Source organism: Hylobates moloch, unplaced genomic scaffold (genome assembly GCF_009828535.3).
Source record: "Hylobates moloch isolate HMO894 unplaced genomic scaffold, HMol_V3 SCAFFOLD_15, whole genome shotgun sequence".
Taxonomy (NCBI): domain Eukaryota; kingdom Metazoa; phylum Chordata; class Mammalia; order Primates; family Hylobatidae; genus Hylobates; species Hylobates moloch.
The window spans coordinates 33905908-33921847 of record NW_026652290.1 but is presented as its reverse complement, the minus strand read 5'-3'; the positions used below and the strand labels follow the sequence as shown (position 1 = coordinate 33921847).

The window sequence follows — 15940 nt, the reverse complement described above, 5'->3', positions numbered from 1 at the left end:
TTCTACTTCTGGTTCGCACACTTTTTAAGCCTTCATCAACCACAAGACATCACATTAAATGACACAGTAAAGAAACGACGGCCATTCGCTTCTTCTCTTATCTACAGGCAGGACCTACGGCCTCTGTGGATGCAGATGAAACTCCTCAGGGAGCTTCTATTCTCGTAGAGGAACTCCAGCCAACTTCATCCATAGAACAGGGCTGCGGTTCCAAGTCGTTCTTCCTTCTCCCGACAAATGGCACTGACATAGGGAAGAGTCCAGGGTAGGAAGACCAGCAAAGGGCCCCAGAGGTCCCGCCCCTGTAATGCCAAGTACAGGGCCTGCTGAGCTACGGCCTTCACTGGGAATAGCCGTGGATATCTTTTGGGAACTCATCCTTGGTCTATGAAGCAGAAAAGGATCTAGGCAGGGCGTGGAAGTGTTTCAAGGGGTAAAATACACCATCCATGTCTAGAACATCTGATTACATCTCTGTGGTTCCCAATAATTACCATCTTATTAGGTGGCCAGGTCTCCTATTAAGTACAAAAAGCTCATTAAAAAAACAAAAATATCAAACTTGGTTGACTCTGTGTGTCTTTGCTAATCTGTGGATTTGTTATATTTGTTAGACGCCTCAAGAGTTTCGCAATGTATTTCTAGAGGGTAGAGCTCTGAGGGAGCCACGGGCTTAGGGAACACGCAGATCCTCCCAAGGAGGCTGAGGTTCAGAGCACTGAGGAAAAGTTTTTTTTCTTGTTTAACAGTGATTTTTAATAAATAATTCATTTTAACTATTCATATTAAAATATTAGAGCCATGTAGTTAGAACCTGAGATGCAGTGAAGTTTGGTCAGAGGAAACAGGTTCTGTAGCGAGGCAGAACACCAGCAGACAATGCCCAACCCCGTGCGGGTTTCGGTATGGAGACAGTCTGTCGGTAAGCTGGAGAAAAGACGGGAAAATCCATTCTGAAAGCAGGAGGGCACCAATGAAGTTGTTAGCACAGCTGCAAATCTGGTTAAATTAAACCCAATAGGCAAATAATCCACATACAGAGCAGAGGGAAGCAGATAATGTAAACTCCAACGAAGACCATTTGAAAGCTTTCCAAAAGGAAACCATTAACCCGGGAGAGTTCTCAGCAGGGGCAGGAGGGGGTGTGGTGTGTGAGGTATAGGCATTCCATTTCCAATTAGGCATCTACTCAGTAAGCAGAGAGGTGCCAGCTTCAAAAATGTTCAGTGTTGTGGAAAACAAGATTCACTGAAAACTCGGAAATGTGGAACCATCTGAGGATGCTAAGGCTGCCCCTTCTCTCACTGTGTTTCTCCATCCACTGCCCGAGTACTCGACCCTCACGGAAGGAACAGATCTTTTCTTGCTGTTGGGTAAAAGGAGAATCTGCACCTTAGAGCCCAGCCATGCAGAATTAAAGGTGTCATCTGGTTGGAGAAGTTTAGAATCAGACTTGCCTCTTCCATTTGGTGAACCTCACTCCTCCAACACTCTTGTTTGCTGGGGCTGACCCTGGGCTGCCCCCTGCCCCATCACTTCCCCCAGCCTGGTCCAAGCCCTATCCCAAGCTTTGGTTGCTGTCTCTCTCTCTTTCTCTCTCTCTCTCTTTCTCTCTCTCTCTCTCACACACACGCACGCGCACATATACATGCCATATCCCAGGAGCTGAAGTGGGGGCTGGAGAAAGCAAGCTAGTAAGCTAGGGGCATGTCAGGTGGCAGTTGGGGGCTTGGAGACCCTGAGCCATGCTGCTGAGCTGCAGGGCTGTGGAGAAGAGAAGCCCCTCCTGCCTCCCTACCCAGGGTCAGATTAATCATGAAGGATGCAGACAGCAGGAACTGCAGAGGAGAGGAGGGCTTGAGCAGGTCCAGGCAGCAGTAGCCAACAGAGGAGGAGCCACTGAGGTGCATGTCACCAGCCAAATGCGTTCCTTGAATAGAGTTTCTTCACTTTGGCCATCTGACATGACATGCTTCCTGCTGGGCCCTGACAGCCAGCCTGGCTCTGACGGGCAGCACATGGGTGGGCGGACACCTGGCATCACCGCTGGGGGATGGGAAGCAGGGTGCTGTGGCTCTATTACCCTGGCTGAGATGAGGCGTGCACGTGACTCTCCTAGCTTCTGCTTCTTCACTTGAAAATCAGTGTGATACACTCACCTCTCAAGCTTGCTGTATCAGTGATCATGGACACACTCACACTTAACAGATCGGCCATCGTCAAGTTCAACTGAATGGCGTGGGGTGGGGTGGGGTGGGGTGGGGCGGGGTGGGATGGGGGGGTGGGCAAGTCACTCACCACTTTCTCTGCTCTCAACCTGATACTTTACTATTTCAAGGTCTCCTGGTTGTTCTTTAACCCCAGCTCATTTCATTCTCTTCCCTATTTGCTTCACTGATTCTGGACAGTTCTGCAGTGAGAGAATCCCAGGGAGGCCCAGGTGAGTCACATCCCGAAACCCCTGCGAAGGTGAGGAGAGCAAAAGCCCCCTTGGGAGGCTCTGGAGAGCAAGGAGGAAACTGTGGCTCCTGCTCTGGTGGGCACGCCCTGCCGCTCACCTCAGCAGCAATAATAAATACTTATTATTTAGCAATACTAAATAATAAGTATTAGTTTAGTGATTTTAAACTAATACTTATTACTCACCAAGTTCTAGGTTCAAATATATATATATATATTCACATATATATAATATTTATGTGATGTTACGTGTGTATGTATATCTTTACATACACATAATATTTATGTGATGTTACATGCGTATGTATAAGTCGTTTAATGGACACTGTTATGGATAAAGGTAAAACAGGAGTCTGGGGGTGGGAGCTGCTGTTTTCTACAGTGTGGGGCCAGGGAGGGTTTCTCTGATAGGACGACGTGTTAGCATAGACCTGAAGGGAATGAGCCAGACACAGAGACATCTTGGGCCAGCGCGTTTTGGGCAGAGGAAGCAAATGCGGCAGCCCTGAGCTTGAATCAGTGTGGCCAGAGTGGGGTCAGGATGTCACTGGTGGGGAGGTGGCCAACCTGGCACCATACTCCATGGGGGCTGGCAGAGCCTGCTCTGTCCCCACACCAACCCCCGTGTAGCTGCCCCTTAACTGCAGGGTCCTGATGGTGTTTTGAAACCTGGCCAAATTGATAGATTGCTCCAAGGAAAGACAGGGACCTCTGATGGACTAGACCGTGGGGAATGACTGCCAGGCAAAGGCTGAGCTGACCCGTTAAACGCAGCCTGTGAGGGCATACGGAGCGTGGGCAGGACTTCCAGAGTGCTCACGGCCCGCTCTAAGCACTCTGCCAGCCTTGGCTCTCGGAAATCCACACAATATTCTCATGAGGCAAGTATGTGACCTTCCCTCAGGGAACTGAAGTGACAGAAGTTATCCAGCAACGATGATCTGAAGTTCCACCACCAGCACGGGAAGGGGTTGGCTCTGGGCCTGTGTCCACCTGAGGCTGGGCTCCACCCCACCCTGCCGCCAGCATTCTTTCCAGAGCCGCACCCGCCCCAGGTGGCTAGCCCATGCCAGTCCAACCCCACCAGGACCAGTCCAGCCCAACTTCAGGGAAGAAGAAAGGCTCCTGAGGTTGAAGTTGTCTGGCACGTCTTAGGTCTGGTACGACTGCTGTTGTGAGAAGAATGGCTGGCCAGGTCTGCTCTTGGCCTTGGGGATAGAAAGAGAAGCTTTCATTTTCCGCTCTAGCTCCCAGCAGCCTGCAGCCCAAACAACACCTGTCCAGGATCCGGGGCTAGCCAGCAGGGCTGTCTGCTGGGGTGTCTCTGGGGAGCTCAGCCATGTTTAGCGTTTTACACATCTGTCTATACCTAGACCTCTGCTCGATATATACTGTCCCCACACCCGAGATAGTTATGAAGTTATGATACAAGGTTAGACTTCAAGCTAATTTGAAACAGCCCACATCATCCCAGCTCTCATTTCTGAACGAGCCCACGGAAACAACAGCAAGGCGAAGTTCATGAACTTACCAGGAGGGACGCCTCAGGCAAGCCACCTCACCTCTCCAAGCCTTACTCTGCACATGTGTGAAGCAGTGATGATTGTCTCTATTTCACAGGACTGCTGTGCAGATTAAGACGGAAATGCTAAGAAAGTAACAAATGCCCGATAAATGTGGGTGTCTTCCACATTTATTGAATACCTGCTGTGTGCAGCCACTGTGCTAGGTGCCAGAGCATGAACAGACGGATGCTGCCCGTCCTCAAAGAGGCCACAGTCAGTGCAACGGCAGGGACAGATGTTTAACAGCTCAATCACAGCACTGTGCAATTTGGCTCTCTCTCCTACTTCCTCCTTTCAATGCTTTAGGCCATGAGAACAGGGGCCAGCTCTTCTATTTCTATTAGATCTCACAAAGCCTTGAGTAAGATCTAGAGTCCGTTGTCTTACGGCAAATGCAGTGGCCTCTCTAACAAAGAAATGCTCCAGGGTAAACAGGAAAGCAGCCAACTCAAACCCCATCCAGCCCACACTGGGAGAGCTGTTTACAGAGATGAACCTAGGGAGGTGGGTGGAAGCCTCAGACCCTCCCCGGTGGGAGGCTGTCCCGCCACCGAAGGCCTGCATCTCCATAGGCTCCTGCTTTAACTGATGCCGCAGGAGGCATACAGCCAGTCCTTTGAGAACTAGGGACATTGGCGTTTGCCAGTGTCTCACTTCTGTTTATTCTGTAAACATAAGGAGGAGCTCAACATTCTGTTGTACTTCATTTTGCAATCTTCACAAAATAAATATTTGCCTTCAAAAGCAACAACTGTGATAATCATCAGGATAATATTCTCCAGTGCCATTTCCCTCGCACATGCCAGGCACAGAAGGCAAGTCAGAGTGCTGCGTGTGGTCTGTTTGGATAATAATTTTCATCTGGAAACCTCAATTTGGAAACCAACTGGCAGTAATTCTAGAGAAAGTTTGGTCTCCTGGTTTTTAGAGTTGACTCAAAACCAAGTGTCCCGAGTCACCTAAGTCTCCTTGTTTTGGTTATGTCTGCCCATCAAATGAGAAGCAAAATTGCTTGGTGAGTGCTGGCGGGAAACTAGGACATTGGTGGGGATCACGGTGGCCACAGAACAAGGACTGGCCACCCAGACAGGCCAGGTGCCTGCTGCATGTGCAGGGATGGTCTCTCTCTCTCCAAATCTAAGAATGAGCTAAAATTCAAAAAGAGTTCTGCTGAATGTAAATGATACTTATTGGAGATTTTATTGCCCATAAAGAAATCCATCAACAGAAAACCACACTCTGCAAATCTACCGATGCACAATTAGTTTGTGCTGCTTACAAATCCCACTCTAAACTCAGCTGTCAGTGCCCTCCCTTGGCCACGCTTCTTGGAGATACAGGCTTTCTGCAGAGGATGCCGCATGTCAACAAACACATCCCCAAAGTGTACACTCTGACTTATCTTCTTCATTATGGACAGGAGGCTTTAGGAACAGCCATTTTGAGTCTTTATTAAGGACTAAATCTTAAAGAAAATGAACCTTGAGACTCCTCTAAAGTATCTCTCAGGGATGCTCAGTGCATTTCCGTATTTTTAAGGATTAGGATTTTTTTGGGCCAGAGGTAATGTTTATTACGCAAGGACACAGAGCCTCAATCCAAACAGTAAACCATAAAACCACATCTAACTGGGTAAATAAAACCATCCAACTTAATGGACATCTGCATCCCACTGGAGCATTCCCCGTGGCCTTGCACTTTCCTGTATTCATCAGACCCCAACCAGACATCAAGTTAACAATCCCGCCCTTCCAGCTCCTCCTTCGTGATCCATCTGTCTGCCTTGACTGCCCTGGACTTCCCAGAGACAGGTATCTTCCTCCAGGCTGACTTCCCTCCTAATCGACCTCCATCTTCCAGTTACGAGGAAGGAAATAAAACTTTCCAGGTGCTGGTGGCTCCGTGCGGGACGGGGCAGGGAAGCCAGCTTCTCTCCAACTCCAAAGGCCATATGGAATCAACAGGAACAGGTCTGGCATGCTGGCCCAGGGCATCAGTGATCTCTGAACCCGTTCTCCAACAGTTTTGCCAACTGAGCTGTCAGGGAGCCACTGCGTCCCCACTCCATCTCACATCCGATGCTGGAAGGTGTCCCTCTCTCCAAGTAAGGAGGAAGCGAGTGCAGCTGGCCAGTGGCTCTGCGACTGTGGGAGTGTCCCAGCAGGGCTGCAAGGGGGGCGACGGCGATGTCTGTTGCTAAGTGTTCTTTCTCTGCACAACTTATTGAGTCTTGATCATCTACTTGCAGATTTTTGGAAGTGTAAACCTGTGTTTCAAGTTAGGGTCTTCATAATTTTTCTCAGAATGGATCCCTTTGGCATGTGTTAATGGCCAAGGGAGCAGGTGTTGGTGAAAATGGATCATTCCTCTCCTGCCACCCCTCCTGCTGCCTGCCCTTCCTGCCCTGCACCCCAGCCAAGCCAGCTCTCCCAGAAAGAGGCTACCTAGAGACCCAGCTCCTTAGGAGCTGATACTCAGAATACAGCAACCGGCGTGGCATGGGATGGGGTGGTGTGGGCACTGACCCAGAACAACACAGGGCAGGAGCCACCATGGCTGAACTTCCACCCAACTTGACTTCGAGTTGCCTTTCCATCGCCCTCAATGAGAGCCCAGCCCCCTTGTCGTGGCCCGCTCAGGCTCCTGGTTCTCCTCTCCTCTCCTCCTGTTCAACCCTCCTTCCCCTCTGCTCCGGCAGCATGGCCTCCTGCTGGTGCCGGGACATCTCCAGCTCACCCCACCCCAGGGCCTCCTTTCTTGCAGGTGTCCTGGTTCACTCCCTCACTTCATCCAGGCCTTTACTCAACTATTTCATTTCCCAAAAGGCCCCCACTACTACCCTGGGCACCTTCTTTCTACTTGCCCTGCTGGTTTGTTTTTTTTTTCATGGCACTCATTTATGCATTATGGCTTCTCTCCCTGCAGCAGAATCTAAGCTCTGTGAGTGCAGGGATGTTCTCTCTCCTCACCCATGGGACCACTGTGTTACTCACTACATCCCAGCATGGTGCCTGGCATGTAGCAGATGCCCAGAAAACATTTGCTGAATGAATGAATGTGCACTAAAACCAACTTGAAATCCTGCCTGCTTCCTCTTGTGCATGCAGGATTCAGTGCAAACATGGGATTGGAAATACAGCTAATGGAATTTTTAAGAGAAGAGATTGGGTAATGATCTGAGAGTTGTCAAAACAGTGCATGCCCTCTCATTTTTTGCTTGCAGTCTGGTTTTGCACGTCTTTCTTCTATCCTAAGAAAGTGCTTTCTCTCAGGATTAAGGTGTTGTTGGCAGAATCAACTCTTTTTTATTTTCAGGAGACTAATACTGTATCTTATTTCAGTATTTGGGCTCACCTTTTAGTTGCCTGTATCTAGCTACTGAATGGTATCAGTTAACAGTATCAGCCTTAAGCCCACCGCTAAGCTTGGCTTCTGTGCTACACTGCGGGCTTCAGGGCCGTTAGTAAGTAACGTGACTGTGGTTGTTATTGCCCTCATTGCTGATTTCATCCAACTCACAAGTGAAGGCGCGCCTTCCTACTGTGTTTGGAGCAGTAGGTCTGATTTACCGTGAAGTGAGTTAAGCTGGCATGAGCTCGCAGGGTGGTGCGGCCAGGGTTACCGCCACAGTGCATCTTCCACTGTGGGGCTCCTTACAGCCCACCTGTTTCCCATAGTCCCCTGATTTGTCGGAGATGGAAAACAAAGGCATCCTGGTTGGTTACATGTATACGTAGGTGTATAAAATGATGGGCATTTCTAGAGTGTGTCTGGGCAAGAGGATCTGGGCAAGGGAGCAGGGCTTCCAGCTTCACCCGCATGTGTCTGCTCCTTCCTGGGGTCCAAACAGTGTGTTTGCCACCCTTGGGCATCCAGCATTTGAGAAATAACAGGTGTCTCTGCCCCCAGAGAGGGTAGCTTTGCTAACTAGGATTTGTTTGCTTATTGACTTAGGGGATGCTGATGTTCGAGCAGCCCCCTTGTCCCTAACTGTGTCATTGGAACAATTGGTGACCTTTCTCTGACAAGAAGGATGAAGGAGCCCATTCATTCATTCATTCATTGGACATATTTTCACGGAGTGCATGATGTGCTTGGGGTGTGCTATGACTGAAGACACTTCAAGTTGTAGGATCCCTTAATACATGACCTAATGAATGGCTGATCCCTGCCAAGATCCAGGGCAAAGCTTTATCCATAGCTTTGACTGTACAGAGTTAGCTATACTTGGGTAATGCTCTGTGACACTCTAAGGACAATGATGAAAAATTAAATATGGTCAAGCTCTTTTGTCTTAGGGGCCAATGGGCTGTTGGGATGCCTGAGCCCCAGACGCCATTTTGAATTTTTTTTTAGTTACTAGACTACCTTAGACTGAATCACCTACAATGGCCCATATTTGACAATTTTTTTCACTATATAAAAACTACAAACACTCTAACTTTTATCAGGAGGGTTCACAAAGAATAAAACTGAGATTGTTTCCTCTTGATTCCTCGCCTCTGAGGACAGGATATGAGTGTGTCTGTGGATGACATGACCCTGGGAAACTAAGATACAGGAAGGGGAGTGTTTGCTCACTCTACTCTTATTTTTATAATCCCTGGTGGCTGTCATTGCACCATCTCCTTGTGGGGGCACATGTGTCAGTGTTGGAGGCAGAGGACACAGGTTCTAGTCTCAGCCCCTCCAATTATGAGTGACAGGCTCTGCACAAGGCCTGGGCATTCTGAGTGCTAACCTAGACCAGTTCTTGGTGTTCCCATAATCATTACGAGCTGTGGGACTTCGGGCAAGTCAGTGAACCTCTCTGAGCCTCAATTTCCTTATTGGGAAAATAGAGAAGACATTCATGACAACGCTTTGTAAAGTGCTATAGAAATGTACAGCAGAGGTTTAATGACTAGGCATCAGCTTATGTTTCCTTGCTTTATTTTTTAGGAAAATAGTAATCTTTGGGACTTAAAAAAAATTCCTTCCTGCAATATGCGGATTCAGTAAGGACAGAATCGTAAGCATTGAGATGGAGGCGGCATGCTCACAGGCAAGGTTGACTGGGGCTTTTGTCTCCTAATTGATCTAATGTGCTAAGTGGGCTTAATGTAAGTTAATTAATGATACTATTGGTGAGTGAAATACCTAGGCAGAGCCTCAAACAGCATCAAAGGAACGAGCAGGCAGGTGTCATCCAGGATAATTGAGGCAGGCCGGCAGTCACTAGGCAGGCTAGGAGGAGGGTGAGGGGAAACTGAGCCCAGCTGAGGGGCTCAGCCACTTAAGCAGCAAGGCTGTCTGCCAAACACCATCTTGTTTACGGCTCCTGTATTTGAATTTCAGATTTGCTTGAGTCTTTGAAGCTGAGTTCCCGGGCATTTCCTTGAGAATAAATTCTATTCTTCGGAAACCACAAAACGCACTCACCCGGACCCAGAAAGGAGCGTCAGGTAACCCAGCTTCCGTCTGTGGGCCTATAAGACCTGAGGAACTTTGACTAGAAGAGGCTCCCCATTTAATAGAGGCAAGTCGGTTTTGCGCTCCGTGAGATGGGGTAAGACCAGGTCTGTCTGCACTCCTGAGCAATGCCGGGCTGCCGCCCAATGGCAGGCACTGGGCTAGGCATGAGGGTACCATGACGCCTGAGAAACAAAGATGAGCCCCTGACACTTCTGTGCTTCACAAATGTGTATCCCCAACAAAATGAAAGTCCAGCTTACAACAGCAAGAAACCAGGTAGTGGCCAGGGAGTGAAAATCAAGCATTTCAGGGAAATTGCATTTACTTTTTCCTCCCAAAGATCGGTCCTTCCAAGATTATCCTCCAACTGTGCTGTCACGAATTAATCTTCCCACAGCACAGCCTGGCCCACTTAGGGATGGGAAGGGGTACAGTGGAGACCCCCGCCAATCGCCACCAGGATTGCCAAACTTTCCCAGCCATGAAGGGTACACGTGGACTGTCATCAGAACGAACGCTTATTTCCCAACCTTGACCAGAGTCACTCTCTTTTTGGTAGCCTCTGTCAAAATGTATCTTTAAAGATTTTAAGTGGCTATGACATAGAAATCTCAGAGTATTAAGCCAGGCAAGAAACATTCTCTATTTTAAATGCCTGGATCCCTTTTCTTCAGTCTATTATGGCTCTTCACTTCTTTGTTACAGTTTCACTCTTGCTTAGAAAGTGTCTCAAAAATGCCACTTTAGAGCCACAGAGCCGTGGCCTGGGGACTGGGGAAGAGGTCGGTGGTGCTCCTGTCTCTCTGTAAGTCTCCTCATATGCCTGTGCCCCTGGCTGTGTGGGATTCCCCACTGACCGGCATCTGCCCTGCTTGCAGATTTTAACTGTCCCTCTTGTTGCTGACCCAGCACAACATGGGCAGGGAAACCCAGTGGGAACCTCGCCTGCTGTCCTTCCTGCCCAGCCACCCTCTTCTCCCTGAGCTGACATCTCAAAGCTTGGCTGCTGCAGGAGGCTGGGAATCAGAGCCGGCTCCTGTCTAGGAGCCCAAACCGCCCCACGGTCTGTCAGAGTGTTGAGAGGAACCTCTTGACTGGAAATGAAAATCTCAGTCATCACAAATAGGTACCCACTCCCCTCCTTCTCTTCTCTCCCTCTCCCCACCCCCCTGCCACCAACACAGAGGCCAGGATATGGGGGGTCTCAGACATGACTGGAAACCCCGCTTGGAAGGTCTCTTAGGGCAGAGCGGGTACGCAGAGTTGGAGGCAGGTACAGAGCCCAGCTAGAGTCCCTGCTGTGCCTGCCTTCCCCAGTGAGCCAGGCACAAGGGCAAACCTGAGAAACATACTTTTCACGCTCCCTGGAGGAACCCGTTGCTTCAGTAGCCCAAATCTTAAAGCCTGTGAAGCACACACAGAATTTGGCTCCCTAACCAAATGTGCAACCAACAGCAAAACGGGTTTTCTGATGTTTTTCTAAAACAAAGGAACAATCTCAGGTCTTAGAACTGGTAGCGCAGACATACTGCAATCGGTAAAGCTTGTTCAAACGCAACCCAAAAATGACATGCATTTCAAAAATGCACCCAGCCTCTCACCCAGCCCATGACACCTCCGTCTCGGCCTCAGCTGAAGAGTTTAGAAAACCAGAGGAACGAACCAAGGCTTACCTGGCTTCTGTTGGAGGTCAGCTTCAGTCCCAGCAGAAGATGGGTCTATGAAGAAAGCCAGGTACCATCCAGTTCTGGGTGACAGGCTTCACAGGTGGCCACCGTGGCAGCCCTCTCAGAAGCAGGTACTCTATGTCCTTAGGGGCCAGCAGGGCTGCCTGGGACCTGGCACACCTCTCTGCCACCAGCCCCGCTTCCTTTCCTTTCCGTTTAAAGGGCTTCCCGGGAACTCTTCCTTGACTGCTCCCTGTCCTGTCTGTAGGTTTGGAAACTCAGTCCTTGCCGAGGGGCTTTCCCTCATTGCAAACTCACCTGCACCATCTAGAGGTCTCTCCCAGCACTGGAGAGGCTGGAGCCAGCACATTCAGCCCTGCTGCCATAGGTCCCTGGCACACCTGGCTCTCTGGACGTCTGCCCCCTTAAGAGCTCTGTTGGAATGCATAAAAATCATGGATTTTTTTTTTTTTTTTTTGCAGGGGTGGGGGTTTTGCTTCTATCAGAGCATTTAGGCGTGGGAGTGCTAAAAAGCTAAACTAGCATTAAAATATCATTACTCAAAGCTTGTTTGTAGAATGATCCCCCCACTGAGATGGCTACAGGCATGGGTGCCACCGCATGGATTCAGCTGCCAACATGTCTGTTCACATTCTCACCCATCCCCCGCACATCCCTCAGGGTTTGAGCCACCAGGACTGCTCTTCCTTTCCTCTCTCTGGACACCTCACACCACCAGTGTATACCCATGTAACTTCAGATAACCATACACGCCCCCCATATAACTAGGTAATTAGGAAGCCGTTTGAAACACCAACATTTTGAAAGGACGTATCTTTCAGTATTAGGCAATTATTTCTCAAAAAGTAAATGATCGGGGCGAAAAAGCAGCCTTAAAATAATGTAATTCTCTTGTCATTTTCTCCCTCATTCACACCTACACAGATAAATACAGGAACAGAGCAGCTCCTCCAGGCTAGATTTCTGTGTTCTCCTTTTCCATCTTGTCCCCTCTGCCTTGGAAACCTACAAAGTAACTCACACATGAGAAAGTAAGAGCTTAAGAAAGAAACAGTCTGGGCTCGGTGGCTCACACCTGTAACCCCAGCACTTTGGGAGGCTGAGGCGGGCAGATCACTTGAGGTCAGGAGTTCGGGAACAGTCTGGCCAACATGGTGAAACTCTGTCCTTACTAAAAATACAAAAATTAGCCGGTCGTGGTGGCATGTGTCTGTAAACCCGGTTACTCGAGAGGCTAAAGCAGGAGAATCGTTCGAACCCAGGAGATGAAAGTTGCAGTGAGCTGAGATTGTGCCACTGCACTCCAGCCTGGGCAACAGAGCGAGACTCTTGTCTCAAAAAAAAAAAAAGAAAGAAAGAAATAAAGAAAAAAACAGACAGAAATGTATGGGGCTGGGGCAAGGACCTAGACTGTAAAGGACTAATTCTAACTCCACAGAGATTAAGCTGAACCAGAGTTACTTAGCTGACTTGACCCTTGTGGATGATTAATCTAGATAATATAAGCTCCCAAACGAGAATTTTAAATTGAATTTTCAGGTTTGGTTGTCTACCCTGCTCATGCCGAGTTCAGACTGAGGGTCAGTGATAAATTAAAGTCACTGAAATTATTAAATTAGAACCTGGGAAAATGAATGGGAGGTATTCTGGGCTAATCTGTTCTACTCCATATAATTTTTACTTTCTGGTGTGCTCATAGTGTGTTTGAGGTTTGGGATTATTTTAGGTGTAACTAAAACATTTTTTCTATTGGAAATTAAGTGGTGATTTAAATTTTTTTTTTTTTTTTTTAAGACGGAGTCTCGCTCTGTCGCCCAGGCTGGAGTGCAGTGGCGCAATCTCGGCTCACTGCAAGCTCCGCCTCCCGGGTTCACGCCATTCTCCTGCCTCAGCCTCTCCAAGTAGCTGGGACTACAGGCGCCCGCCACCATGCCCGGCTAATTTTTTTGTATTTTTAGTAGAGACGGGGTTTCACTGTGGTCTCGATCTGCAGACCTCGTGATCCGCCCGCCTCGGCCTCCCAAAGTGCTGGGATTACAAGTGTGAGCCACCGCGCCCGGCAGTGATTTAAAATTTACCAAAAGGAATGATACTGATATTGCCCAAAGAAAGAGAAAAAAGACACAAGAAAAAATTAAAACGGCACAAAATATGGATGCTGTAATAGAAGCCAAGGGAGTTTTTTCCTCTCTTTGAAAAAAATCCAAACATCATGGCATTAAGCAAGGTTATGGATGGTTATACTTGAAGTCTGCCTAGTCATCATATCCAAATGAAAATGAGTATATAATTAATTCAGTTGATTAAGAGAAAGAATGAAACGAGAAATCATTGCTTATCTTCATCATGTAAAGCTCCAGAGCATTGAAGATATGTGATTTTCTGTTTTATACATTTCCTAAGAGACTGAGGCAGAAATAGCAAAAGGTTATCAATAGCACTTTTTAAGTAAGAACATGAATTAAGACTGCAGAACATGGTTGGGTGAAGGGGGTCTCCTGGGGCTGTGTTCTAAATTTAGAACAAATTTAGAAAAGATGAATGTAATTTAGAACAAATGAATTGTAATTTAGAACACATGCTTGATACACATAACAGCCCGGCCAGCCACCTGCCCCCTTCATGGGGTGTGCTCAAATGCGTGGCCAGGAGTCTCATGGAGGGGCACAACAGGCAGGCTAGCCCCAGCTTTCAGCTCCGCAGCAACAAAACTTTGCAAGTGACTTTAGAGAGTCAATGGACTCCCATGCCTGTAAAAAACACTCAGGGGTTGGTACAAATTATCTTGCAGATTAGATAATTTCCAGTTAGTGAAACAGAGCCATATTCCGGTCATCATGATTTTAAATTTGTGTCTTTTATTTTTTTGGTGAGACAGAGTCTTGCTCTGTCGCCCAGATTGGAGTGCAGTAGCGTGATCTTGGCCCACTGGAACCTCTGCCTCCCAGGTTTAAGCAATTCTCAGCCTCCCGAGGAGCTGGGATTACAGACGTGAGCCACTGCACCTGCCTTAAATCTGTGTCTTAATTACAAATCTCATGTTGTGTGAGCAGAAAGAAAATCCTTGATACCCGTGTACCCCATCAAAGTAGCATTCTTCTATGCCATCATGTTCACGTGTTTATTCATGCAGCAAATGCACGTCATGTCTTCTGCGTGCTGGCACTGTTCCAGTTGCTGGGTAGATCACAATGAGAACAACAGTCAAAATCGCTGGCCTCAAGAAGCTTATGCTCTGTTTGGGGAGGCACAGAGTAATCAAGTTATGAAATGGAGATGAAAAGTACTTCCTGGCCCTGATAAGCAAGGGTGCACAGGATGCCTGGATTATTTGTGTTTGTATGTGGGGGGATTATCAGTTGGCTGGTGACAGTTTCCTGCTACTAATTACTGTCTCAAAAAGTGGCAGGGGATCAAACACTCCAAAAGCAAGATGCTCCTATCTGGCAGCTGGGCCCTAACATATAATTGGCTTCACCTAACAACTCACCACAGCAAGTAAACTTCTGGTTACCTACAGGTGAAGTTTATCTCAGAAAACCTTCCAGGAAATGACATTGCTCAAATCCTAAGACAGTGTGTGTATATTTGATGAAATGTTTTTATGCTCATGGTGATACCCACTAAGTTATTCAGAATAAAATGATCACAGTTCTGTCTATAGTGTAGAATTTGCAGCTTCAAATTTGTCCCAGAACTGGGATTGTTTTCTGGAAGAACGTTGCCCCTGCCTCGTGGCACAGTGGCTCCCAGGACTGACCTGGCCTGGCTTCTTTGCTTTCCTAAGATGCGTTTGTCCCCAGCTCTGTCAGTGGTAACCTCATAGGGCTCTGCCCTCCTCAGCACCGGCCAGCTAGTTTTTAAAGTATCATATCAGAGTCCCTGCTACTCACGTGGTCACAGTTCCATAGGCAGAAAAAACAGGAATATAAATACTTGTGATTTAAAGTCTCTCTTAGGAAACACATCTTCCTTGGCTTGCAAATGTGCCTAAAATATGAGAATGGAATTGGGCGATACAGAGGACACCAGCAAGCCGATGTGGGGGTAAGGGGGTGTGAGGGGTGGTGCTTTGGTTGTTGGGAAGGAAAGCTGACTCACACCGAGACTCGCGAAGGAAGGAGGCAGTCTTCCAGAGTTGGGCAGAAGGTGTCTCAGATGGACCAAAGGTCTTGTACGAAGGTCCTGTGGGGCCAAGAGCCAGGTGTGCTGAGGAAACTGAGAGGAAACTGTGGCCACAAAGCAGGGAGCTGGCCTGGGAGGCAGCTGAGCCCAGCCCAGGAACGGCAGTGGACACCACATTCAACGTGGGGGCTGGGCAAAAGGGTATGGATTCTATTCCAAGTATATCATGATTTGAAGATGATGGAAATTTGTTTTAGAAGTAAAATGGGCCACTATCCTTAGCAAAAGGAGGAAAGCGAGAGACCAGGTCTGGGGGAGTATTTGCACAGAGGGAGGGCCTTTAGGGTGTCACCTAGACACTGGGAGATGAAATGCTAAGTGAACCATTGTCAAGCTTGGGTGATCTGTCCTCCCCCATCATAAATTCAGATGGGACGGCTCCAAGTCAAAGGCGGAGGAAAGAGCTGGGCTTTGCGCTGATTGTACCCTATTGGAGAAGGAGATTCTGCATTTTGTTATTTAACTAAGCTTTGAACATTGACCCCCTGCTGCTGATTAAACAAAAGCCTGGCTTTCCTTTGGCTACCTGCCATAGCTTGGGCTGCTATAACAAAAATACTGTAGGCTGGGAGGCCTCAACAACACATT

At 48.1% G+C, this 15940-nt stretch overlaps 1 protein-coding gene across 1 annotated transcript in view; it reads right to left on the bottom strand.

Annotated features, from left to right (window-relative positions):
• Positions 1-11418, bottom strand: part of EDAR (ectodysplasin A receptor) — a 97078-nt gene extending 85660 nt beyond the window's left edge. Inside the window, exon 1 of the mRNA XM_032177201.2 lies at positions 11153-11418. The gene's annotated coding sequence lies outside the window, so the exon portion shown is untranslated. The remainder of the gene's footprint in view (positions 1-11152) is intronic.
• Between the last annotated feature and the right edge of the window lie 4522 nt (positions 11419-15940).